The sequence below is a fragment of the Tyto alba genome, unplaced genomic scaffold (genome assembly GCF_018691265.1).
Source record: "Tyto alba isolate M040663 unplaced genomic scaffold, T.alba_DEE_v4.0 Super-Scaffold_28, whole genome shotgun sequence".
Classification (NCBI taxonomy): Eukaryota; Metazoa; Chordata; class Aves; order Strigiformes; family Tytonidae; genus Tyto; species Tyto alba.
Window position 1 is genome coordinate 308,021 of NW_024881302.1, and position 26,677 is coordinate 334,697.

At 42.7% G+C, this 26,677-nt stretch overlaps 1 long non-coding RNA gene across 4 annotated transcripts in view; it reads left to right on the forward strand.

The window, feature by feature from the left end:
- The window catches only part of LOC116960363, a 161,407-nt gene that overhangs the window by 1,238 nt on the left and 133,492 nt on the right, over nt 1–26,677 (forward strand). For 2 of the 4 annotated variants that reach the window (XR_004406338.2, XR_004406339.2), the window contains exon 1: nt 25,350–26,146. The exons of the other annotated variants lie outside the window; for them this stretch is intronic. This is a non-coding gene — a long non-coding RNA (uncharacterized LOC116960363). Of the gene's footprint in view, nt 1–25,349; nt 26,147–26,677 lie in introns of those variants that run through there. 4 annotated transcript variants of the gene reach the window in all.

The window sequence follows — 26,677 nt, forward strand, 5'->3', positions numbered from 1 at the left end:
TGCTGCATGCTTTTAATCTGTGCTTGAGACATGCTTCCTGTGTGAAATACGGACCCCAATTTTCTAACACACTTTGCACGGCATCTTTCAGCCCCAGCTTGCTTTGATAATGTGCCCTGAACATGTTATCAGTACTTAATACTCGACTGCAAAGAAAATACCATTTTACTTAAAATTCAGCAACTCTGAGGAATGTCTTAACTTCACAAACCAAAATCTAAAACAACATCACAAGAAATGAGGAATTTGTAACTCATTAGAAAGTTGTTTGGGGTTGAAATCTTGAGATGATGCAAAATCTTACATTTACAGAAAAAGTTAAAATCATCACCTTTCGTACTGAGAGAACACTCATTCTTCTTTGTCCCATACTCAGTCACTAGTACTTCTGAAAAAACAGAGTTGATTTGAGTCCTCCTGTCACTGCTGCTGCTTGTGACACTCTGCTGCCCCATTTCCCAGCTGTCTTGTTTGAATGACTTCCTCCTCTTATGTCACACTTTAGATTTGCTGCATTGGCTTATCAAGCTGGCCTATCTAGTCTCTGTTTTCTAACTGCCTTTCTCTTGGCACCTTAAATTCGTCCTGTGACTGTGTGATTTTAGCACCTTCATTTAGAATTTTCTCTTTGATTGCTAAATGTTAATATATGCTGCTATAGGAGAAGGTATTTAATTGGCAAGAAAAACTTCTCGTTAGGCCTTGTGTTCAATATTTATAATTTATGATGCTAGCAAGTGTTGGTGGTCTTGTGCTTATGGACTGTCCAATTTTTATTGCCATTTATATTAACTTCTATTCCTCTTTAAGTTGGTTAATACAATTCTCGCTAAATTGTAGTTTTTCTAGTTTAAAAATTAGGAATATTTTCACAAATTACGTTTGGAAGATTTGGATTTTCTTTCTGGTATTTTAAATAATACCAAGTTATGAACACGCAATCTCTAGCACAGTGGTGGAGCAGTAAGGCCATGATGAGCTTTATGACTTCTACTGCAGGTAAAGAACCAGCTGGGAGTAGATTTTAGTTTTTGGGTATTTAGGGAGGTTCAGCGTTTCTCTTTGAGTATACACTGGAAAACAGTTATTTCTAGTCACTCGTATTTTGGTACAGTGGTTTGAATGCTGGTATAACATCAATAGTCTTGAAAGGGCTGAGCTGTATATCTGCTAAGCTAATGAAGATATAGGTTTTCGGGTATGTAAGTCTTGTAGTGTGTTTGGCCTTCATTCTGGGAGGAAAATACATTAAAAAGCTCATAATATCATACTGCATCTTAGCAATTTGGTTGAAATTGTCTTTACTGGAAAAAAACCCAACAGATTTGCAAAAGCTGAATTAGGAAGTTTTGTTATGAGGTTAATAAAGCTTGCAGTACATGCATACTGGTTTTGACATGTCTGTGAACTGCTGCAGATATTTTTTTTTTTGGTGAGCTTTTTGACCAAAGATGTGGATGACTTCAGTGCTAGACATTTCCATTTTAAGTCAACAAGAGATAATTTAATTCCTGCTGCCAACAAAGATTATTGTCATCTGTGTAACCTGCAGAAATTGATGTGAGAGAGAGTTCTGTTTCTCTGTGGATCATACAACCATCACTGCAACTTGTGCTGTTTCCATCAGAAGTACATTTTTTAAAGATTATGGAAGCCAAGCTGCCTAACCTTGCAGAAGGATGTCCCTTTTAAAACATGGAGGAAAAGTTGGTACTAAGATTTTCTCCTTGCTGCTTCCTGTGTATAGTCTGCAAAGCACTTTTTGTTCTCTTTTATATTCTCTGTATTTTTCAAATACGCTCTAGGCAGCTCACTTTCTCCTATCACTGACATTCAGAAAGAAATTACCTATTTAAAAAAAAAAAATAAACAGGCACACAATTAAGTGATAATGAAGTCTGATAAACCATCTGTATTTCTCTCTTCTCTTTATAGTCATAGATTCCAGAACCCACAGCTACTTGATGTTACCTTGTCTGACACTGGTGGAAAAGTGATTAGTTATACCAAATATAAAAAAAAAATGCTCTGTATCTTACCTTGCCTTTGTCTTCATTGGAAAGGGCAGGTCTTTGGCCTGTTCAGAATTTTTTTCAGAATTTCAAAATAATTCAGTAATTATTTATTTGTAGTAATATTCTCTAATGCTCTTTCTTCATTTACTAATTTGAATTAATGAACAAAGTCCTGTGATTTTTTTTTGATTTTATTAAAATGACATCAGGACACATGCTCAGTGATTCACCACTTGAGTCCTAAGTAGGACATTTTTACTAGGTGGATCAGCTTTTAAAATGACAGCATCTGCTTGCTTGTACACATTTATTTATGATTCTTCCCCAGGCGAGTGTAGCAGGAGTCTGGTGAGTAATAACCAGCTGTTGGAATTAGCAAATAGGGAAAGCAGTTATTTGATCTGTGAAGGAGTGTGGGAGCCAAGGCCAGAAGTAATAAAAACTAAACAGATGCCCCAAATATATAAACCCAAGTAGGGACATGTAAATTACTTGCACTACTAATGGGCAAAATAGTGTCAGATGGGTTGACTTTGTCTGGAGTTTTTATTAAAGGTGAAACCCACTCCACCACCGTGTCACAAACAGCGGTCCAGAGGGCATCCTGGGTCTAATTCTAGCACCTCTGCAGTACTCGGGCAGCTCTGGGAGCAGTGGCACGCAAGCACGGCAGCTCTCTGGGGGCTGGAATTACCAAGGGAGGTAGTCTGTTTCCTTGTGACCTGTGCTATGCGAAAGAGTCATCAGAAAATGCTTTTTGTAGGACTTCTGCCCTTATCCTCGCAGCTGTTGAGACTAGTCCTGAAGTGACTGTTGCATCTTGATGGGTAAAGCCTGTCCTGAGAATTAATGTTTCCTTCCACTGTGACTTTCAGCAGTGATGGCTTCCTAAGCTGGAATTTACATTGTGCTCATCAGAGCTACCGCAGTTGCTCTTAAATAAAAACAAATTTATGACAACAGATGAAAAATTTATGTTCTTGTTATATCTCCTTCGCATTTTGTAAAGAAGGTGATAAACCAAGGTGAAACTATGGAAGGTACATTGAAACTTCCATAACATTTCATAACATTTTGATGGTTGTCACAATATTTTATAAATCCTGTGTCTTTAGAAGTACTAATTTTATATACATCTCATTAAACTTGCACTCTAACTTACCGTTAGGCTGGCATAAATTGTGTCTCTAAAGTATGTAAAGGTGGGGCCTTAAAACACATGAGCCTCTAAGTGGTATTACTTCACCAATTATTTGTACAAAGGAAAGACAGTCTAGAAGTAACTGTAGTGGTCTATTAAACAAAAGGACTCTGTAGTCATATCAGGTGAGCATAGATCCAGAATTTCCGGATGACTTTGCAAGTGGAAAGCATAAAAGTTCAAAAACCACCTTCAAGATGAAGCCTATCCAGTTCAGGGCATGAGGAGTGAGGTGGACCTTGCAGAGATCAAAGGATTTCAGCCACATTTTCAACATCCAGGTATTTTTATGATGAATAATAATTGCAGTTGTGAGTTGGAGTTAGGGGCTGTCAGGCTTCTGGTATAAATTACCCCCTCCGCTTCTCAAACCATCACAGGATTAATTCCCTTCATGTATTAGTATAGGCAGTTACATTTAAGGTCAGTGTTGCCACCTTCCACTGAAGTGCCAAGTTGTGAGTGCTGCAGGAGTGAGATGGGGTGGCTGAATAACATCTGATAATTTATACTTTCTAACTATCTTTTGGGATTCCATCTCCTGTCAGCTCTGCTCTCTTTATTAGGCTTGTATACTGTTACATAAAATGAACTAGTTAGGTGTCAGTTTTTTAATTATTTGTTTCTTAAACTAATTAAAATTTTTGAAATTGTATTAGGATATAGTATATGCTTGCACAGTAAACCACACAAGATTTAAATGTAATAGTATAGCCAATCTTATATAAGAATTTCAAGTAGAATATCTTAATCGGTTATTATCAGACTTACTATCTTGTTCTAGTAGAAGCAAAATGAGTGACAGATATGAGCACTGTTTTCCTAGGAAAGCAGCTCTTTCTCTGACTATACAAAGGTTTAAAACCTGCTAATCTTTGTTCCTAACTATTTCAATTACATATGCATTTGGCTGTATCTATTGTTTGTGTATCAGCCATGTTATATTTTATCATGTTAATTACCTGTACCTTAGTCTTTCATTGCATATCATTAATTATTGTGTTGTTAGAGATTAATTTTTTTTTATCTTGGAAAATGCAAGTGGTCCCCGCTAACCTTGTAAGAACATATATAATGCTAAAAACACTCTTATTGTTTATTTTACAGACATTTCAAAACTGCTACAAGGTTAATTACTCTGATTACTTAATAAGCAAGGATGGAATCAGCATTTAAAAAGTACTGTGGTTGGAGGTCATATATTAAAGTAAATATTATATATGCATTTTGTGTTTGTGACCCAAGTCTAGATTCTCTGTTACAAAAGCTAACAGATTTTCAGCCAGAATTTAAAGTTCTACTTGATTCTATTACTTTGCCTATTTTAAAATAAAGCTTTAATATAACCAAGTGTCTTAATGGAGTTAACAGGCTATGAATATTTTTTAGCATCCTTGTTCTCAGAATCAGTATTTCCAGTTGTTAATCTATGCCAAACTGGCACCTGTAAATTCCTCATTCTGCAAAGTGAGAGGAAGCTGTTTAGTTTGATGTTGGTGCTCTGACGTCCAGCTGCTGTGCTGCTGAGGGCACCTGAAGCTCTGCCGTGTCAGGGTTGCCAGCTCCATGCTGGTGGTGACTGCTGCTTATGATTGTGGTGCTTCTGTGAGATGATGGCAATCAATTCCCTTCCAGCCATCGGCATCAGGAAGATGCTCTCAGGATTGGCCTGGGTGGTGTATGCCTTTGCTGGCCACGGCAGCGGAGAAATGCCTGTCAGTGTTAGCAATGGGCCTCTCTGCCTGGGGCAGGGGTGGAGGGGAGGAGGGGCTGGCACTGCTGCTGCCCTGCCATGTGTGCCTTAGGGTAAGTAGACTGTTTCTGCTCCAGGGGTGGTTGACTGGTACCTTCCATGAGCAATATGCTCATTTAACACACACAATCCCCACACCCCACCCTACAAAAAAAGGTAGTAAAAGAAAAAAGTGAAAAAGGGAGGTAACATGCTCTCTGGTCCTTAGATGAAGGTGTAAAGTGATGATGCGTTAAGAGTGTTTGTTATCATGGATGACTCTGATTTTCCATTATAGGGGATGAATGCTTGTCTCTCCCTCTGCAAGAAAAGAAGTATGAACACATAAGACTTTGGATGTCTTTACTGCCCGCTTTTTCTGTTCCTGTGGACAGGAGATGAGTGATTCTGATTAATAACATGTACAGAATTAATTGTCATACAAGAGTTATTTTCCTCAGATAAGCAAGGTCTTCCTGCTTGAGAGTGACACAGCCATGCATTTCGATTGTATCTTGGAGTTGAGTGTAATTGTACAGTGAAAGTGTAATGACGGATATGTCTTTATCAACCTGTTCCCTGCATTGTGATTTTATCACTGCCATCTGCTCTGCTGAGAGTGGCAGCTGCCAGGTCTCACAAATAGCTCTGTCATGTACTTTCATGTAGAACAACATATTGTCATAATTTCTCTGATATTACTAGATGGAATAACTTTAGGCAAGATAAGGTGACATTTTGCATGGCACTTTGGAATATGTTTCATTGCAGTATGTGTAGGACACACAATGTTCTTTCTGGGGCAGGCTATAGCAGCACATCCAGTTCTACTTCCAGAAATCACTGGAAAATGCTTATTTTTCCAAAAACATTACGTAACATCCATCTGGGACATATGTGTCAGTGCTGAGATACAACTGAGACATAGTCAGTATTAGTATTGCTTACATATGTAGCCTTAGTTACTTTTGCTGGATGGTAATTATGTAAGTTGGACTATTTTTAAAATTCAGTTATTTCTTCTTTTGCTTATGTCAACTTGAATCTCCTCCATATTTGCAAACATGTTCAGACAGCTCCTTCAACATTAAAAGGAATAAAAAAAATCTTTAAAACAAATCTTTAACAAAATCTTCATGGCAGTAAGTACTCTTTCTGTTGTCTCAGTTGGACCCTAGGTAGGAGATGTAATTTTAGACTAGGCCATATTCCACTAGATGTCCAACCTAAGCCGATCCTCTGGGCTCTTGAGTTTGAGAGAGAGAAATCTATCCCAGACTGAGATGGGGTACTTAAGGTAGGCAAGCAAGTGGAATAAACTGCTCTTTGTAGGTGTCTGTTTCTCTCTTCAGGCTACAGAAGGAAGCTAAAAGACTAGCTTAGATGACCTTCTTGCCTTTTCAGCAGATAGATGTAGGTGAGGTGAATCATGTACTGAATATATGCCAACATGTTCTCTTGTTCTGAGTGCCTGCCAAAATTTTGCTTGTGCACCAAGGGTAGGAAAATATTGGTGTAATCCACTTTCACAGAGATATCTCTCCTTAAAAGTGATGAAGTACATCCTCTTTTACATATTATTCATCTAATTCTTTTGGATGTGTACTTAGTGCAGTTTTTACTTCACAGGTATTCCCAGTGATTTCTATAGCAAGTGGCTGGCTAATCTCTTCTTCCTGTCATAGACCTTATTGATGCTTGCAAGGGACGAACAGCGAGGAAGGAAGGAAGGAAAATGGTGTGTAACTCAGAGAATATATCTCTGTTGTACCATACCTGTCTCATACACATGTTGTAAAACTGTGGCACAAAATCTATCTGCCTACTGGAAAGATTTACAAGGAAAACTGATTTGGGATATTTCTTCTTGCTAATGAGCATTGGTGAGAAACAGCCTTTCTGATATGGCAAAAACCCCAGTTGTGATAAAGAAGGTAGAATATGTGTTCTTGATTCTTGTGTCATTTCCAAGTGCGCCAGGATGTAAAATGCTGAACAGCTGGTCAACAATACAAAGGATGGAGGCAAAGAGACAGCTTGCTCGCTAGTCGGCCTGTTTGGAATGGTGCTGTAGGTGGAAAGCTTTTCTGACAGGATTGTGGAAGAAAGCCAGGGCATGGCTCTTTTATGTTTCTCTGCCTCATCCAAATGGATGTGTAGCTTTGGCACTTCATCGCTAGCCAAGCAGAGGCCATTTGAGTTGTGAATAGTGTTCTCCCGATGGCAAGCAGAAGATCAGGCCAGAGAAAGTCTCCTGGCATTTAAATGAAGTCTTACACTCTAGAAAGTCTTGCCTGTTGTTCCAGTAGTGCATTTCAAGAGCTGGTGAAGGCTCCTGGCGTTGTACTGATCTGAGCACACACGAGATCAACTTTTTATCCTAAGGGTAGGGATATATCATTTTCATTAACCACGCTTTATATATATGTATGTACCTTAAGAGGAAGAATATACATAAAACCATTTTCTTCCTCCCAGAATTTACAAATCTCACTTGAAACTTCTGTTTGATTTATTCCCAAGCCTAGGGCTATAAATGCTGCATGAATTTGTTTTTGTGCTCTGTTTTAAGTATATTTAGAAGTATACACAGTTATTTGTGTTCATACATCACATTCTTATTAATGAGCACAGTATAATTGTTGGTTGTATTGGCTTTTGTTTCCGTGGATGTTTTTAAAAGATGTTTTAAAGGCTTTGCTGGAGTTTGCATGTGCTTCAGAAATTAAATTTAGTCTGTGATTTTATTACCCTTTTTATTTAATTTATCTTAACTGTTGCTTTCAAGCTGTGAACCAGCTGTTGACTTCGAAAAAACATTGTTCAATTTGAAAGGAGCATTTTAAAGCTTAATGTAATGGCTGTAAGTAATCACTACAGCAATTATATTCTCTGGTGTTGTGCGTCACTATAATAATATTGGAGGTTGTGAGAAAATGCAGGAGAGAAACACATCAAGCTCAGACTTCTCAGTTTTGCCTGTGATGCCCAACATCTCTCTTCTGTATATAGCTTGGTGTCACTGCTTGAATTGTGGCACTAAAACTGAAGAGTTGTGTCTCTGTGTGTGCCCAGCAGGAATCAGGGGCTGCTTCTGAGCATTGTTCTCTGTTGATCTTCTCATACTGGACAGGTATTTTTCTTCCTCCATACAGTAGATTGTAGGTGGACGCTTGCTGCAGTGGCAGAAGCCCCTGCTGCTCTGCTGCCTCCTCCTAGCTAGGTCGAAGATGTTGCACTTGACATAGAGTGGAATTTTGGTTTTGATTCTTCTTGAGCAGCTGCATACCCACCTTGTGTGGTGCCGGTGGTAGCAAAGCTCCTCAAAGAGCGTACAGAGTCTGGCCTGGGCAGGAGTGCTTGGCATCCTGCAAGGTCAGGTCATACTCCTGTTGTGCTCTGGAAATGAGCAGCTACTTGCCATGGTGAGGAGAATTAATAGAAATAGGTGTATTATCATCCACATTCTGAGAAGGAACATCCTCCGTTTATTTGCGAGCAACTCGCTAGGTCAAGCAGGCTGGAGCTCTCGGGGAAGAGAACTTTCTGGGTCACTCTGGATCCCTTCACGTAACAGTCCATTAAAATGCTGTGCAGCTTCCTCTGCCCTGGAAATCCTCTCCATAATGATTTTAAAATGAATGGAATATGCATGATTGTGGGAGTGGGCTACATTTCACGAGACACCAAACTATGCTTTACACACAGCTTGTGTTTGGAAACGGTGGGCTATAGTGCCGCTCTAAAAAGGTAGTCCACCAGATCTCACAGCTATGCAGGACCTAGCCCCTTTGCTGCTTTTGCCAGTGTGCGTTGCACAGCGGGTTCAATGTACCAGGTAAACCATCAGATCATGTTAACAGCTTTGTGAAGCAATAATGCAGCTGGGGAAGACCCAGTAGGAGGCTTAGATTCAGCAATTACACTAAGCCTTCCCCAAATTTACTTTGTAGCAAGGTCCTTCACAATAGGGATCTAATGAGGGCAATATCTGAGCCAATGCAATATAGTGACAATAGCAGGAAGGGCAAGTGTGCAGGGAGCTAGAGGCTTACTACTGAGGCAAAATGGTCTCGCATTTGTCCCAAGATCTCAATATCTCTAGCTCCCTGCACACTTGTCCTTCCTGCTATTGTCACTTTATTGCATTGGCTCAGATATTGCCCTCATTACTTACTACTGAGGCAAAATTACTTGTGTTTGGTTGCCATGATTTTAAAGGAAGAATAGATGATGCATTTGAGAGTGGGTTTTGTGATGGTACTTGTAATGGATGGTAGTCATGGTGATACGATTGGGATGATCCTCTAAGAGGTAGTCCTGCTTTGGCATGGTAATGCTCAGCTAGAATGGCCTGTGCTTTTCCTTAAAAGAAAAAAAGTGAGATTAACATGAGACTGAAAACATACCCATATGTATCTGCACATGCAGTATGCATCTGTATGACATATGCAGCAAAATGAGCTTTGGTGTAGTTTCCCATTTCTCCACCTGTGTGTAGTGCACAGGAAAGCAAAAGCACTGGTAAATATCTAAGTGTGCTTCAGAGATCAGGTGTACCCCTTCCAGACAAATGTGGTAGAAGCTGAGCTGCTGACCATGGATTTGGCACGCAGGGATAGAAGCAGAATCCTCATTGTAAAAAAGGCAATATGGCATGTGAATTATACCATATATATATATGTAAGTATGTAGAAATTAGGCATTCAAAGAAGGTAACTGATGGGATGGAGGCAGACATGGAACAGCATGTTCTGGAAAGTTAAAAGCTTAGCCAGCATCCCAAGGTATTTTTTAATGTAGCAGAGTGAAATTCCTTTGGGTGCAGCAAATGAGACACATAAAGTGTAATGCCCTGTGAAATCACAAAGAGCCACTTTCAACAGATAGAAAAAACAACTTTAATACAAAAACAAAAATTGATAGACTCTGCCTTTGATAATCCAAATACCAGGTTACACTTTAACAGTATCCATCACTGTCTATAAAGTATATTTCGGCTGTTAAATGCACTTGCTGGTTTGTCACTATATAGAATTTAAAGTGATGAATCCTATATTATTCTGTCTTCTTCACTCTAAGAAATTAAACAAAGTCTGTGACAAATGGCTCCCAAGTTGCACATACTATTTCACTCTGCTGTCTGCTGTACCTGTGCCGCTATACTGATTGTGGAACTGAACCCCTTGTTTTGAAGCTGGTTTTAGGAGTCCCTGTGGCAGGGGACATTAAGAGCTGTGAGTGGACACAAATGAACCACCCGTTGCCAATGGCAGAGCTGCAGACTAGCACCACAGAGCCAGGGAGCTTTCCTGTGCCCTTGGAGAAGGAGCACCATCATGCAAATGGGCTGAGAGTGCTCATCGTCCCTGCACTGTACCACCTCTGACCTGATACACACCTCTGCAGAGGGGAGTGGGGGCACCTCTCCCAGTTGTCCTGTGCTGCTCAGTGCAGCTTTGGTCAGGATTTCATGGGAACATTTGGCTGAATATTACCAGAGTATGTTGAAGTTAGCGCTTTGGAAAACTCCCTGTGCACCAGTCATTGTAACCTAATCAGGGAAAACCTGGAGACAGCATGGGATGGGGAAGGAATCAGTGTCTTGTTCTCCTAGGACTGCATGAAGTCAGTAGCATGTGAGTAAATGTGACACACTGGTTTAGAATTCATGTAGAAAAAGCTGTATCTCACAAATTTCTTGGAGTTCTCTGGCGGTGGCAGCAAACGTGGGGCAGAAGAACTGGATTTATATATTCTGCTTGTATTTCCGAAAAGAGCTCAGCATGGTCCGTTGTGAAAGACTTCTAAATAAAACAAGCAGCTATGGGATGAGAGGAAAGGTCCCCAGATGGACAGATAACTTAAAAAGCATAGAGGAGTAAATGGCCAGTTTTCACAGCAAAGGGAGGTCACCAGGGGCATCCTGTGAGGATCCGTGCTTCAGCTGTTCAACATACTCATACATGGTCTGGAGAAAAGGACGAACTATGACTGTGTGTTTGCTGACAATCCTCAGCTATTCAAAGTATTAAAAATAGGAGTTTACTGCAGAGTGCTGTGGAAGTTCTTCTATATAGTAAGTGTATATAAGTACCTGTTGTAATTCAGTGTAGAGAAATAGAAAGTAATGAGCAGAAGGAGGAACAATCCTAATTTTGTGTATACACTGGTGAATACAGAGGTGATTATTAAGTCGTGAATGAGACCTGGGTTTGTAACAAATACTCATATAGAAATGCTGGCGTAGCACTCAGTCATAAAAGTAAATAACATGTTAGGAGTTCTTAAAGAAGGAACAAAACAGGTAACAGGATTATATCCTTGTTTAAATTCCTGATGTTGTGCACCTTGAAGACTCTATGCAGTGCTGTTCCCCCATTTCAGAAAGCAATGAATTGAACTAGAAAATGTTAGACAAGGGAGACACAGATGATCAAAGATCTGGAACGGCTCCTTTATGAGGAGAGCTTTGCCTTGGAAAAGAGATGATTAAATGGAATATATGTGTATAAAATCATGCGGAATAGGAAGGATGAGGAAGGAATGATTGTTCACTGCCTCTGTTCACGAAGGAGCTGAATGGGGTGGAGGGAAGGACATGACAATACATATGTCAAACTCAAAGCAAAAGAATAAAGGGAGATACTTATTCACATTGTGCATACTGGAGCTGTGGAACTCCTTGTTGCCAGGATGTTGTAAGTGCTAAAAGTTTCAAAAAATGAAAGCATAAAACTGTGGAAGAAAAATCAATCTGTGAATATTAAATACCAAAGACCCACCCTGCTCTGACTCAGAAAGTTTGCACACTGTACGAACATCACTAGAGGCTGGGGACGTGCTATGTGCTTTTCTGTTTCTTATATTCTTCTCTAAGCAGTCTTCTCCGGTGACCAAAAGCAGGATATTGGGCTGAATGGACTTTAGATTTGAACTCATGTGGCTACTTTTACGTGTCTATGTTATCCTAAATTTGACACATTTTAGATAAGAAATTGCATATGACGTAGGTTTACACGTAGGGCCAATATTTTCTACTGTTATTTTATTTACTTTTCAAATTTTCCTCTGGCTTATCAGAGATAATTGCAACCTTAGGCTGTGATGTGTTTGGCTGTTGCAGTGAAAGTTGTATTGCCAGCTGTGGAAGTCAGATCTAAAGACAGGAGACAAGGAGATAAGTACCTTTTTGCGTGGATGCCAGATTCCACTGGAGGTAGGTAGGCGAGCCCCTGATCTGGTGATGTTTTGCTGATTGTTTGGGGTGGAGGAAGAAAGGGGAAGAGGTTCAGTCAGCATCTAGGATCCATTCAGAGTTCTCTGGGAGAGTCAGTGAGGCCCTGTGAATGTTTCTGGAGGCTTCTGTGCAGTGGACGGTGAGCCAAGTCTATGCACTTTTTGGTGAGTGTTCTTAATGCCTGTGCAAGGGGATAGCAGCCTGCTAGCATGGAGGAACCCAGATAGTCAGGAGGCTTTGGCTTTTCTTGATGGACCTTTTGAATGGGTTAAGCAGACAGTGACTCCAGTCTCCACCATCCCCATTCATTTGCATGCTTTGTTGCTCACTGTGTAGCACAAGAGTCACGGGGATAAGTTCAGGGCTTCCTCTCGCTCCATGGCTCTGTTGCTGTCAGGATGGAGCCAGCTCCCCAGCTTTTCCTCTGCAGGAATCTTCCCATTTACATGCCTCAGAAATAATTCCTGTGAATTTAATTAATCACAGTTTACATGGCAATAACCCTTGGAATATTTTTTATGGATAAATAATGTCTATCCCCTGCCGTGGGGGAGGGGTCTGCTGGTTCCAACATTCAATTATTGCATAATCTACTTCCCTTGAAATGATCGGAGAGTGAGACCAAAGGAAACTAACAGCAGCAGGAATAATTGGCAGCTACTTTATGTTTGGGGCATGGACATACTTTCTTAATGCTCATTCAGAAGTCCCTATAGTTAAGAAGAATGCAGTTTTTTGTGCTGCCAAGTGAGTGCCACAGAGGGAGTGTCTGGTTGGCAGCGTGGTGCTGTGCACAGGGACCTGGCTAGTTCTCTGTACAAGGAACTTTTTTCCTAGAGAAGTTCCGTGAGAACGAGGCTACTCAGCCGCTGGTACCTGACCCAGTCCAGTCCCTTTCCTCGCTGCATGTCTGGCTGTGAGCTGTATTGCGAGGGGGCTGGGGAATGCCTGACTGCAAGATTTTGTTCAGTCCCTCTTCCAAAAGGCAGACTCAGAGCAGCTCCAGAAAGTCACAAGTATATCACTTTCTTGTGAGACAGTGAGAAGAGGAGTGTCACTGTCATCCATCACCCTTGACAGAAGAGAAGGTGAAGAGCTTGCCCAGGGCTGCACAGTACGTCTGCAACAGAGCAGCATCAGGCAGAGTCAGGACTTCATGTGTCTGTTGCTGGGAGTTACCAGCCCCACACGCTGCTGTAGCCAGACAAGCCCTTCTGCTGAATGGTGGTCCAGGAGCCATCCCGCCAGTGCAGGCCTGGGTGCTAGCCTCTGGAAAGGTGACATGCCAGCCTGGCTAGCAGCCACGTACATGATTACAACGTGTGGGGAGAGCTACTCTGAAATTAGGTGATGTCTGGCTGGGAAGTAGTTGCTCGGGAGCCCACTCCAGATCCTGCACTGTGATTATCCTAAGTGCCAGTGTATTTTTCCCAATTTATATTTCCTTGTCCTCCCCTGTCTTTTCTATTTTTGTGTTTATTTAATGTTGTATTCTCTCTTGTAATTACTTCTTTAATCTGTAATGTTGCTGCCTGCCTGACTCCCTCAACTCCTGGCTGCCTTTAGGACCAGCGCTGTAAACAAGTGGTGGTGTCTCTCAACAGCAAGGTTCCTGCTGAAATAGCTCCCTAAATAAATAAATGGCAAATTGGATATTGGAAAAGAACTTTAAATAACATCTGAATTCCTAAGGAACTACATCTTACATTTCTGTTAGGGACAAATAGGTTCAACATAAGTAATAATCCTCTGGAATGAAAAATAAAGAAACACCATTCACCAGCCTCTGTGGGCTTGAATAAGAATAGACTTCAGTGATAAATAAAAGCAAAATGCAAAGATGTGCCTGGGTGGCAGATGGGAGCAAAAGATTTAAACACCATCGGACTATAAACACACGATCTCTGAAATGTGCCATAGCTTGTCTCCAGATAGCTGCGCTGGATATGATGGGTCTAACTTTTTCCTCTTGAGTAATGGGAAGAAGCTAAAAGACCTTTACTGAGGCAGCACTACTGGCAGGCCTTTGCGGCACATGCTAGACCATGACCTTCCCAGATGGACTTGGACCTTTCAAACAGAGTCTCATTGTGCTGCATTCTAGCTCTTTAATGAAACATAACGAGTTGAAATTCTCTCAGTGACTTTATTTCTGGTCTTTCCCCACACTGATGTAATGTTAAAATCCTCCCTTGTTCCCACTTCCTGTGATCTAGTAGTGTTTGCATTTTGACTGCTGTTGTTTGACACTCATGCCTTCTCCACAGCTACTTCAGCAGTTAATGACTGGACAAGGCTCAGAGAAGTATGCACATTGGCTCCCGGCATTCTTTTTCTCTTGTGCATGACACGCCCATGCTTTTGATTCTGGGGCAACATATTCCTTTCACTGGGTAGAACAACTGCTTTGTCACTGAATGCTTTGCTTCCTGAGCTGTAAAGTCCTCTGTCCAAGTAGGATGGCTCCAGTGTTTCAAGTCTTCGATTGCGACCAAGCAGCAGAGCTCATTGTGGTGTGGGTGTGATGGCATGTGCTGTGAGGGTACCTGTGTGTGTGCCCTATCCACTGCATTAGAATGTGAAACAGGGAGTATGGGGTTTGCTACCCTTCATCTCTTTCCATCCAGAGTTTGCTCCCCCAGTTACAGGCAGTGGATATAGCTACTGCCACTACTGCCCTACTCTGCATCTTCCTTTGCATCTCCTAGGTGCATGTTTTTCCTGAAGAAAAGCTCATTCTTGCTCCTATGAGCCTGAGCCAAAGATGAGCAAGTGCATTTAGTGCCATAGAAAAAGGCCTTTCTATTGAGAATCACTTTATCTTTGCTAAAATGAAGTTCTCAATGTGCTTGTTTATGAAAACCAGTCCAAATTATTCCCTGCCCAGCAGGGTTGCACTGTGCCCTGGTCATGATTTAAGAGCAGCTCCTGAAGAGGGCAGCATGGGTTAGCTGATGCTTCTTCACGTGGAATTATGCTTTATATTCCGTCCATGTCTAAGGCAGAGGTAGTGAAATGTAAAAGAGCATTGAAGGAATTGGTAGTAAAACTCCTGGCACTGTGATAAGATGCCTGGGCTGAGAAGACAGAGTTATCCCCATTCCTGTTACTACAGGAGAATATGCCTCTCACCAGCAGTTGTTCTGCCTGCCACAGATTGACATGAAATGCCTGGTGCCTGTGGGACCTGCCAGCAGGCTGGCCCCACTCCACTGTCCAGGGGAGAGCACAGACACAGAAGAGCACACGCAGGAAACCCCAGCTGCTTCCCTCTCTTTAAGAGACTGACCCTACGTATTGGACTGATTTTGAGACTCCAGAGTTGTGGGCAGGTTGTTAAGCATTAAGCACTGATGTTGCACTCACCTCTGTGGAATGTACACAAAACAACAAAATGAAAACACAAGTCCCCTACACCATGGGGCTTGCACAATGGTGGGATATGAAGTACTTTTTTCACTAAAAGGAAGACACTGGGAGACCTAAGGGAAGGGACCAGCTTGGTTCATGAATCCTGGGACTTCAGTGCCTGACTGTCTTACAGGTGATGAATGAACAGCATTTTTCCTTGAAGTGGAAACCAGGATGGTCTTAAGCACACAAAAAGCCTGGAAAATCACATGGAAGTACTTATGACATCCACATTAATACCACATGAACTAATCAGGATTAATGCTAGTAGGACTAATGCCAGTGGATATCGTAATGATTAGACTATTATAATAATTAGTTTTCCAGGGAGGATGATGACAGGTGATTTATATACTGTACAGGTCTTTCTTCTATGTATCCAGATGACAAGCAACTTTGGCACTTTGCTGCAAGAAGGTGGGACTTTTCCTTATCCTGAAGTTGCCCAGAATGTGGCATTCTTCTAATTAGTTGGCCAAAAAGATCCTGGACAGGAAGGGAGGGAGGGCTGAATAGACATTGCTGGTGTTTTGTTCCTTAACTGCTTGGAGAGAGCTGTTGTGAACCTAGCCTTGAGATGTTTTCTGGCCTCACTGGGAAAAATGAGAACTGTCTGGAGATGTGATGCAGGGACAGTGTTACAAGCACCAAAGTACTCATAGGCAGTAAAGTGATGAAGGTCTGACTGCAGTTTTATCAAAAGCTCTACCTTTCTGCTATACAGGCATCAGCTGCTGTTTTCTGTTCTGGCATTCAAAAGAAATATATCCAGTGGAATATAAACCTCCAGTGGTAAACGCAGTTTCACACAGTGTATATGTGTACAGTGTTTGGCCACAGAAGGCCGTGATCTAACTATGCTACAAGTCACTGTCATGTGTAATAGTGACTGCACAGAAAAAAAAGAGGTACCTAAGGTAGTAAGAAAAGGTAGTTGCAATTTTCCATGCATGGCATTTCATCCTTCACCATTTTTTCTGTATCTTTGCTAAGCACTGATTGTAGTAGTTACTGTTTAGGATGTCCAGTCACCTCTCCATAGACTTTCCACCGTCTCTGTAGGCTGTCAAGAGAAAAGGAGTTACGGAGTTCTTGTGCAAAGCCTATTCTGCCAATGTGTTGTCAAATTGTTCAGAAGAAATTTCTTCTCTGGAGCTGAAATCAGAGGACAGGGAAGCTACCCAGTACCTTGTTGAGGATGAAGAAATGATGCAGCATCTGAAGCTCTCATGGTAGATACTGAAGCTTTTTTACTGATTTGTTGACAGAGTGATCAGGGCAGCAACAGCTCAAATTCTGTATTCTCCTCTCTCCTCTCGAGTTGAGGGATACTTGGATCCTTTCCAGAGTCCCATTTTGGACTTTAGAAGCTATGTGGGTACCTGCATCCCATCTGCAGCCTCATTAGTTAAATACACAATTTTGATGCCCACCTTGGATAAGGTAACGCAGTATCACCATTACTCTCAGTTTTATAATCACTTTTAAAAATTATGTCAAATGTTTGGTAATAACAATAATAATAATGACTTTCAATGTAAGCCTGAAGAAATGAAAAGAAGTTCAACACTGAATTTTCATTATGGGTATTTTAGCTGCTTCCTTCTCCGTGAGGATTGTTCATTTGTTCTTATTCATGAATGCTTTGCACACAAAGACCTGGGCAGCTAATAAGCGGGAGAGTGCCAGAGACACTGAGCAAGCCTTGTTCATTCTGATTCCTGCAGTGGGGTAAGGTCGAATAGTGAGTTAAAAAGCCAATGCTGACACTGCTGCCTAAAAATTAAGTGTCATATGTTTCAACTGTACTTGTTTTGGGGTAGAATGAGGCAGCATCTTTCAGCTGATAAAATCATGTGTCCCCTTTTGTTTTCACACTGAGAAGTGACTTTGGAACAAATTTCCAGTTGAAGGCAGCCAAAAAATTCCTGGGACTTTTCCATCGTTTTTGTGATTCCTAAACAGGGACAGCACTGTATTCCAAAGGAAAAAGCCGTGCTCTGCAGCAGTTTAATAGGCTCTTTTCTCTTTGGAAATGCTGCAATTCCTTTCCTGTCACCATAGTCCTCAACCCTCAAGTGACAATGTGGGTTTGTTAGAGCCCTGTTGAGAAGAGATGCTGTGTTCGGATTGTAATCTGGCAGAGAGGTGGTGTCCTGTGCCAGTGCTGCTTGCCCATCCAGCCCTCCATCCGAGAACTGATGATACACGCCGGAGGACTGAGCATGAGGGGATGGGACAGGTGTAACCCTGCACTGGTTGTGCTTTTTATTTCAGTGAATTCAAAGCAATCTACATGAAGTGTTGGTTTGGAAGTGTTAGTCTGGAAATGTATGTAACCCTAGGCATATACACCTAGGGTTAATGTCTTATACCAGAGAACATTATACATGCCATTTAGATACACAAACATATTTTTATTAAAAGTGCCCCCCATTGGTACTTCTGTTTTATTTTAAACAACCCAAATCGCGAAGGGCAGCTGGTAATCCACATTAAAGCAAGACTGTGCTGTGCTACATTGCCACTTGAATGCTTAAATACCCCAGAGGTTCTTTTGCAGATATGCTCAGGTGACTGTGTCATCTTTATGTGCAGCTCTGAGGGTCTCTTGGCCAGGTCCAGAATGGGAGGGAGCGCAGGCCAGACTTGATTACTAATTACCTGCATTCTGAACTTATACTATTTGATGCTTGAATTAATCTATTTTTAAAACTGTGATTAGACTTTGCAGATATCTCACTGATATGCAAATGTCAGGCTGGGAAGTAGCTTCACTCCCAAAGAGAACTTCTGTGAGGTGGTTGTTCCCAGCAGAAGCACATCTGCTGTGACCACAGGGTGTTTTGAACAGGTGACACTCGATTTTCACAGGCTTGGGGCTTGATATTGCCCTTTCAGAGAGATTCTGTCTTTGCTTAACCTCTTTCCTAGTGCTTTCTGATCTGTACTGTACTAGTTCTGCTGTACTGCAGAATGAAATACCTGATTCAGTTCTAGATTAACTTGGTCTCTCCTTCACAATGTAGATTTACCAAGTATCTCTGCTGGGGAAATCATATGGAGTGCCCTGGTGGGTGATAAAGACATCTGTGAACTCTTTGTGTCATCCTGCTGCAGCATGTTAGGTCTCGTCACCATCTAAAGATCAAGATGCTGCATTGAGCTCATTTGTTTCTGAAGTGAAATAGGAATACATGAACTCTGCCAAGGCCTTTTCATGGTGCTGGGCTAGTGCCACAGTGAGCAGCCCCACAGGCTAGAGTGGAGCTAGTATGATTTACACCAGCTGTGAATCTAGTTCCCTGCACTCACTTTTTTTGTGCTCTGCACACTGGTAAAATGAGCAGTTGAGCTTTTGCTAGGGCGTATGTCAAACTTGCTAATTTTTCTGTCTTGGATCAAGAGAACAGCAGTACTGCCTAGAAGCTGGAACTGGAGAGTTCAATAATTTTGCCACCAGAACCCCATTAACTAAAAAGGGGATAAAGTAATCTGTAAAACAAGCTCTTGTCATGTCTGTCTTCTGTGCTGTCGATTTGTCAGGTGTGGACATTAGACAGTGTTCATACAGGAACAGGTTACACTTGTCTCTCTCTGGTTTGTGTCACTGGGATGAAATGACAATACAGCACAGCTGGACTAACTGTGACACTGACAATCTTTCTAGTTTGGTAGATTAAAGAAGAGGAAAGGAAGGATGTGTACAGTGATCATTTTAAAAGCAGCCAAGAGGGGGTGATGGATACTGGGAACACTAGGGTGTCCACTGGGGTCCGCAGGAGCTATGCAGAGCTCTGCCTTTGGAGGCCAGCAGAAGAATTTCTACCTGGCAGGAAAGAGGCTTTCCTCGATCAGGACGTGCATCGAGTTCTGGTTCCACTTTTCTGCATGGATTCACATTTTCTTCCAGATAGTTGACGACATCCAATGTCTTTGGGAGCAATATTTGTAGCATGTTTGCATAGCAGGGCTCAGCTCCTGAATTACTGGCAGCTGCCTAAGTCACCAGGGGCCCAGAGAGGAGAGGTTCTGCAGCCAGCGAGGCAGGTCAGGACCACACGAGCAGGGCAATCACAGGCACCTCCTAAGAGGCAGAGGTGTAAAGGCCATGACTCAGATCATAATGGCTGAGTAAGGCTGGGAGGCAAGGTGAGACGGTCCAGCCCAGGGAACAGTGAGTGTCTTTGCTGTGTGTAATTGGCTTGTGGCTCTGAAGATCCTCTTCTCTTCTCTAACTGCTAATGCTTTCGTCTGCCCTCTACTCCTGATCCTTCCATCTGCCCTTGCTGGCCTTCTGCTTTTGTTCTCTTTTTCAGCTAATCACTCTCTGCCTTCTCTCTCTTGATCCTGCCATGTAAAACACTGGCTGTATGTAATAAAATCAATGAAATTTCTACTCAGACATGACATGCCAGACCAACCAGTGGAGTCTGAGCAAGGCAAAGGCAGCCTATAATTAACACCTCTTACGGAAGTGCAGAAAGGTTGTCTCACTGCACAGAGGCACAAGGGCATGCCCTGTCCAGGCAGGCTGGCTCCCTGGTTACTTGGCTTGGCTTGCAGGGGCCAGGGTTTGCTGGTTGCACGTCTTTCTTTGTGAGGAGATGCAGCAACTTTAGCTTGTTGTCAGCTGGCTGTTTTAAACCAGACTCACTGCTGGCTGCTTCCAGGTGTCCTCGGGAAGAGGCTGCATTTGACAGTTTAAGCTATCCACTTTTCAGAATCAAACTAATTTTGTCCTATATGCTCCAAGAAGACTCTTCCCAGTGCATTCAGACCCATGTTACTTTTCAAGCTGAAGACCTTGGTCTATTTTCTGTCGGTTGTTATTTTCTAAGAAGTTATTCTGCAGGTAGAGCATTATACTAAGTAATTAAAGCAAATATTGGTTCTTGATATAAAAATGAGTCTTTGCACACCAAATTTATTCTGGTACCGAAGCTTTGAGAATTTATGAACCATTAACATTCATGTGCAATAAAAACGTAACTTTTTTCCTACTAGTTAGATGTGCAGAGTTGTTAAATTTCACTTTCCAGAAATGGTTGCCAGTAGTGTAATTGAACAGTTAACTAAATATATTAATGCAGTTTACTTTGGTGTAATTAGAGACCTATAAAGTACATTTTAGCAAGTTGAAAGTGATAATACAGGCCCACACATCTGCACATTTTCAGCTTTGTAACATTACCTAGGCTGCTGGCGTGTGGCGACCAGGTCTAAACATCCCAGTGCTCTTAGAACAAACCAAGGAATCACACCTGTTTTGCAGGGGTTGGTGGGGAAAATTGTGCTTTAACGTAACAGATAAAGTACAAGATGATTTAGTCTGTGCAGGTTCCAACCACTTTGCAATCCATGGTGGAGAACTGTTGATTGGTTCAGAAGATGAACCCATCTGTGGGCCTAAGTTGTGGATGGTGCAAGCACTGCATGGTCTCAGAGTACAGAGTTGGCCAAAGTTGTACCTGGCCATGGCAGTGATGCAGAACCAGTTTTGCATCAGAATTAATTAGGCAGCAAGTTGCATGGCTGCTTCGCATGTATTCCCCCAGCAGGGAGTCACTTTCCCCAGTCTGGGGTAGTGCCATGGGAGCCGTGGTGTTTTCCTGCAGCCGGTTAAATGTATTTGCTTCACATTGCACTTCCTCTGCAAGAACAGAAGAGATCTAGATATATTCCAATGATAAGCATGCGTTCAGGCGACTGCAGAAAATAAGACCACAGGAACTGTGAGCATTGTTAGTTTTCCTTATCTTGTAATTCAGCCGAAACTTTTTAAAAGTGTTAGTGTTCATTACAGGACTGGCTCCGCTTGCATGGTCAGCGGCCTGTGGAACCTCAGACATGGCACATCTGCTCAGTGCCTCTGTATGCGGGATGCGAAGGCCAGTTAGTTAGCGAGCCAGTTAGTTAGCTGGTTAGCCCTGAGTAGTTGTTACGATCTCAGGTAAGAACTACTCCCAGACTTGTGAGCAGACCAGCACTTCTGTTGTGAGATTGCATAGGGAGACAGGATAACAGGGCTTAGGCTGAAGAGGTGACTGCACTTCGGCTTTTCAGACTCAGCCTGCTAAAACTGGCCAGCTTTTACATGACATGCTTGTACAGCAGCAGGGGCTTTCCCCGAGACTCCAGGCTGAGGGATGTGGTGTAGCTGGACAGTGCATGTCTGCCTGGCAGGGCTGGAAGTCCCTCTCCAGAAGATGTTCCAGCACAGCCAGGGACTCTACCTTATGCACAGGAGTCTGGCGGGGGTTGCTCTCTGGTTTTTCCCCTGCAGGTGTGTCACAGTAACTGCTTCCCAAAGTGTAGTTTTATCTTCATCTCCATGAAAAACATCCACTCCTGTCACAACTTGCTCGGAAGAGTAAGCCATCCCCAAAGGCATCTGTGGGAGATTGGCCATGCAGCCACAACTGCACCGTATGTGTCCAGGCTGTCCGTGTACCCTACCAGTGCCCACTGGGGTAGGCATGCACATCTCTGCAGGCCAGAATTCTGCACAGTCTCTTCAGAGTACCGGAGAAGGTGTTCATTAAAGCATCCTCTTCTCAGTGACTTTTACAATGCAAATCTGTCAGACTGCTCCCTGCCTAGAGACATTCATGCTTGGAAACACAGCTTTCTGCTCTGCATGGTCCTGGCCTGACAAGCTGTCCTAAACTCCGCAGCTACTGGTGCTTCGTAGTCTTTTGGGACTCCAACTTTCTCCCTCTGCCTCCTCCACCAGAAAAGTTCTCCAGGGTCTGTTTCCTCTGTGCCAATACAGTGGCTGCTACTTTCTCTCCACTGGTCCCAGGTCATCACAAGCTGCTGCCATTGACCATTTTGGCTTTTGTTATTGCAAAGATGGTCCCCAAAAACCTGAAAAAGCAGCCAAGGAGTAAGAAGAGCTTCCAGGACAACAGAAGGAAACTTTTTGATGAAATTAATGAGAAATCTTGCTTCCAGTGCAGCATATCAAAGCCAGGTCAAGGCATCTTTTAAACTTCACAGATATAACATTTGTTCCTCCAAGGCTAAACCCACACCCAAAATTTATGCACAAGTAGCAAACTTCTCTGGGCATTTTCACTTCCTCCCCATGCCCATGTTCCTGTGCATCTGTGCAGGATAGGCAGTTCTGATTAAGTGTCAATGTGTGAAAGCAGCTAGACAAAGAGAGATGCTGTGTGATTTGCACTGCTTTGCAGCCCTCATGAAGAACACTCATGACAATGCCCCAATTAACAATCTATCGGGCCCTAGGTTTCATGACAGGGAAGTGGAAAGCTCTGGGGAACTTCCAGCTGTTCTGCTTAGCAAGCTCTGTAAACCATAGTTTGAATGAACATCAGGCTCCTGAATGCCAGTGACACTGCACAGATAAAATTACTCAGAGCCCTAGGTGCAGGAGTTGCCTGAAACATGCCATATGGCTGAGTTCAGGGTCAAGCATCAAGAGCAGATTGTCAGAATGTGGCATCCGGAGACTCCAGGGCTCAGTTTCCTAGAGCTGTTCTCTATGCACAGAGACCAGAGCACACATTGCATCACCTTCCTGCTCTCAGCCCTTGCATTCATTATAGTGCCTCACTGAAAGCTGTAGGATGTCATCTCACACAGTTTCAGAGGTTTACCAACAGGACATTTCTAGCCTTGGTGTGGACTAGTTGCATCCCTCTTCTGTTAGCTGTAGAGTTACAAAGAGATGTTCATATTTTAAATATGGTGCAATGACATCAATAGTAATAATTATTGCATGCATCAAAGCTTTGGAAATTAGCCACGGATCATGCATCTAAATGGCAAATGGTTATAATAGCTTCATACGTGAAACATCAAAGTCTGAGGAAACGTTGCTGTGTTATAAAAAATACATCAGAATGATCATTCTACTCCAAGCAAAGTGCAGAACTGTAGACGTGCACGGAACAAATGCAACACATTTCATACTCATTTGGGTGTTTCAAGTATGGGAAAAATTGATTCCACAGCTCCAATTACCAATCCACATCAAGTGAAGACTGTATTGAAATTATGAGATTTCACACAATATTAGGCTTAAGTTGACTCCTCCTTGTGAAAATGTATTTATAATTAGGGTCTAACAAAGCAAGAAGCAGTATTTGGGGTTTAAATTTTTTATATGCTCCCTGGCAGAGAGAGAGAGGTGCCTGAGATGGCATAAAATTCTTAAAACCATGATGTTTCAAGTATCCTTTTGCTGAATTGAAATGGCGTTCTCATAGATTAAAGGAACTGCACTGTTGTTTTCTTTGTTAGGAGAAAAGTATTCCAAACTGAGAAAAGCACAGGCTCTCTCTGCTGAGCCTGGGGACAGCTACTGGAATAAGAAAATGCAAAACAGTCACTAGAACAACAGAACCTCTGAACTCAGCAACTGAAATTCCCAATTACAGATGTGCTACTGTTTCTCTTCCCTCATCTCAGCTGTTTAGCTTGATCACTCCCCTAGCCCCAGTGGGATGAACAGTGGGGAAGGATACGGTGTCACGCATGCTCCAACAGCCAAATCAAAGGCCCAGCCAGGTCTTTGCCTCAGCTATGAGTTTGGAGGAAATCAGAGACCCTCATTAATGTTTCAGAAAAATCTAACTGGTATGAGGACAGCATTCAAAAATGTATTTGGGGAAAACAAATATTGCTTTAACTCTATTAATAATTGATGTGTTGCCAGCAGAGATCCTCATAGCATTAAGGCAATTGAAAATTAAAGGCACAAAGACACTACTTTAAGAAAACATCTTGATAAATAGTATGTCATAGGCCTGCTGGAATCTGAAGAGTGTAGGTTTTAGCTTGTCTTGTCAAACCTATGCTTTTTAATACCACGGTTTCTTCCAGAATGAGAGCATGGTCATTTTCATTTTATATTGACAAAAGCTCTAGTTGTTTATGCTGCTCAGCTGACATAATTTACTGGCTTCTCTGTCAGTTGCTTGTGCTGAGCCCCTAGGATCCTAAGTAGCACATACCCAAAGATCACGGCTTTCTTAAATCAAGAGGGAAAAAAGATTGATGATTATTTAGAAAACAGAAGAGAACATGTCTGTTTGAGAGAAACAACTGTTTGTCAGGGTCAAACTGGATCAGAAGAAGAAACCCTGGCAATGCCTGTTTAGCAATATGATGTATAAATAGCTGGGAGAGGTGTCTTGGGATATGTAACACCCAGGAACAGCTGCTGTTTTAGTTTGTGTGTCTCCAGAGAGATGCATTTTCAATGGTGAGGCCAATCTTGGGGACCACACTGAATAATTCAGTGGCTGACACTTCTCCTGTACATTCTATCTGATGAGGATCTTAAGGACAAGGAATAGTGCAACCCAGCAATCCACAGAATACAAGCCCATCAGTATGACTTAAGAAAGGCTCGACATAGAACGTGCTAAGGGAAGTAAATACTGAATTTCTGCATTTCCCTGTAAAGCCACTCTCTACCACTGCTGTGAGCGGAGCCTGTGAAGAGCACTGTTCAGAGACACGACTGGAGAGTTTGGCTGATGCACGATTCCTGACATGGAGAGACACTGTAGTTTCAAAAGAGAATACTGAGCACCGTGTTAACTAGTAGGGCTTCTGCCATCTCTGAAAACCTGTGTGTTGCTGAAGGGTGTACGAGCTCTTTAAAGTCCTGATTTATTCCAGTACAGTCCTATCTTTTCGGTTATTATAATGAAACAACTAGTAAGTCAGGCATAATGACTGGCAGGCATTCAAATTTAAGAAACTGCAGAAAAGCATCCACATAACTATATTTATCATTTTATCCCTTTAAATAAACCAAAAGTGAATGCTGCTTCTTCATTACAAATGTCTCAGTGCTTTACATGCAAAAGTTTTGTTGAGATTGATGGAAATCATAAACACCCTTTATTTACTACAGCAACGTTAATAATTAAGCAGAAAAGAGAATATCCATGAATGCTGTTATAAAAATAATTCTTGTCCTAGTTCCAAGCAAAAAAAAATGTAAATTAGTCATTGAGAACATAAGGGTGATCCACAAGAACTATAAAGGGTAGTTCATTTTCTCCATTCCAGATAAAGTAAATGCAGTGGTCAGACATTTGTGAGTGCAAAATTATCCAGGTTGCAGCTGAGTGTGTTCTGTCTCGGGTAGATGCCCCTTTCACCACCCCTTGGTACACGGACCACATTAATTGGATCTGCCCCGTGCTGACCAAGAGCTCACCATTCCCGCCTGCTGTTGTGGCCGCTGGCAGCAGTCAGGCCCTTGTTGAAACTGGAATGTAAAGCGCGTGGGCTGGCACCCACTGGGAAGGCCGGGCCTGACACGCCAGAGAAAGGGTTGTGGAAAATCACCTCTTGCCCACAGTCCAAAGAAGTGGATTCCCTTGAAGAAGGATCCTAGAGTTTGAGTGGCGTTATTTCCTCTTGACTGCACTGCCGCTCCTCTCTCCAGTGCGGCTGCCCCGGTCCCTGTGGGGGCTCAGCCGGGGTATCGGGCAGCGCCGTGGTTGGGACACAGCAAGAGGGAGGCCACAGGGAAGAGCCACGCGCGGCCAGCTGCAGCGGTAAGGACGGGTGCTACGTGGGAGGGCTGCTACGTGGGCAGCCTTGGGAGCTCTTCTGTTTGAGTGCCATAAGGCCAGAGCTGCTGCCCTGCACGGGGAGGCTGGCTGCAAGGCTGTGCCTTCCCCTGGCTGCTCCTCCCCATCCTGCTGCTGCGGCTGTTTCTCCGTCCTTCGGTGTGTCCTTGCCGCTGGCTCTCTGTACTTCTGCTTCCACACCGGCCCTGCTCCGTACCCTCTGTGTTGCATTCCTCCACCTCTCCCTGCTCCTGCCTGGTCCTGCCTGTCCCACCGCCCAGCATTGCTTCTGCTCTGTCCTCCCTCTTGCTGCTTTGCTTTCCTGGTGTAGAGGCCTTCTGTCCACCCTGCTGCTGGCTGGCAGGATGAGCTTCCACGCCTGCCAGACAGCCCTATTGTTGTTGAAAGATGCTGACTCTGAGAGCCTCATCCCTATCGGGCAAAGCGGAGAGTCTGTCTGATTTAACAAAGCAGGGAAACAAGCCAGTCAGAGTTATCTTGATCTGAAGCATATTC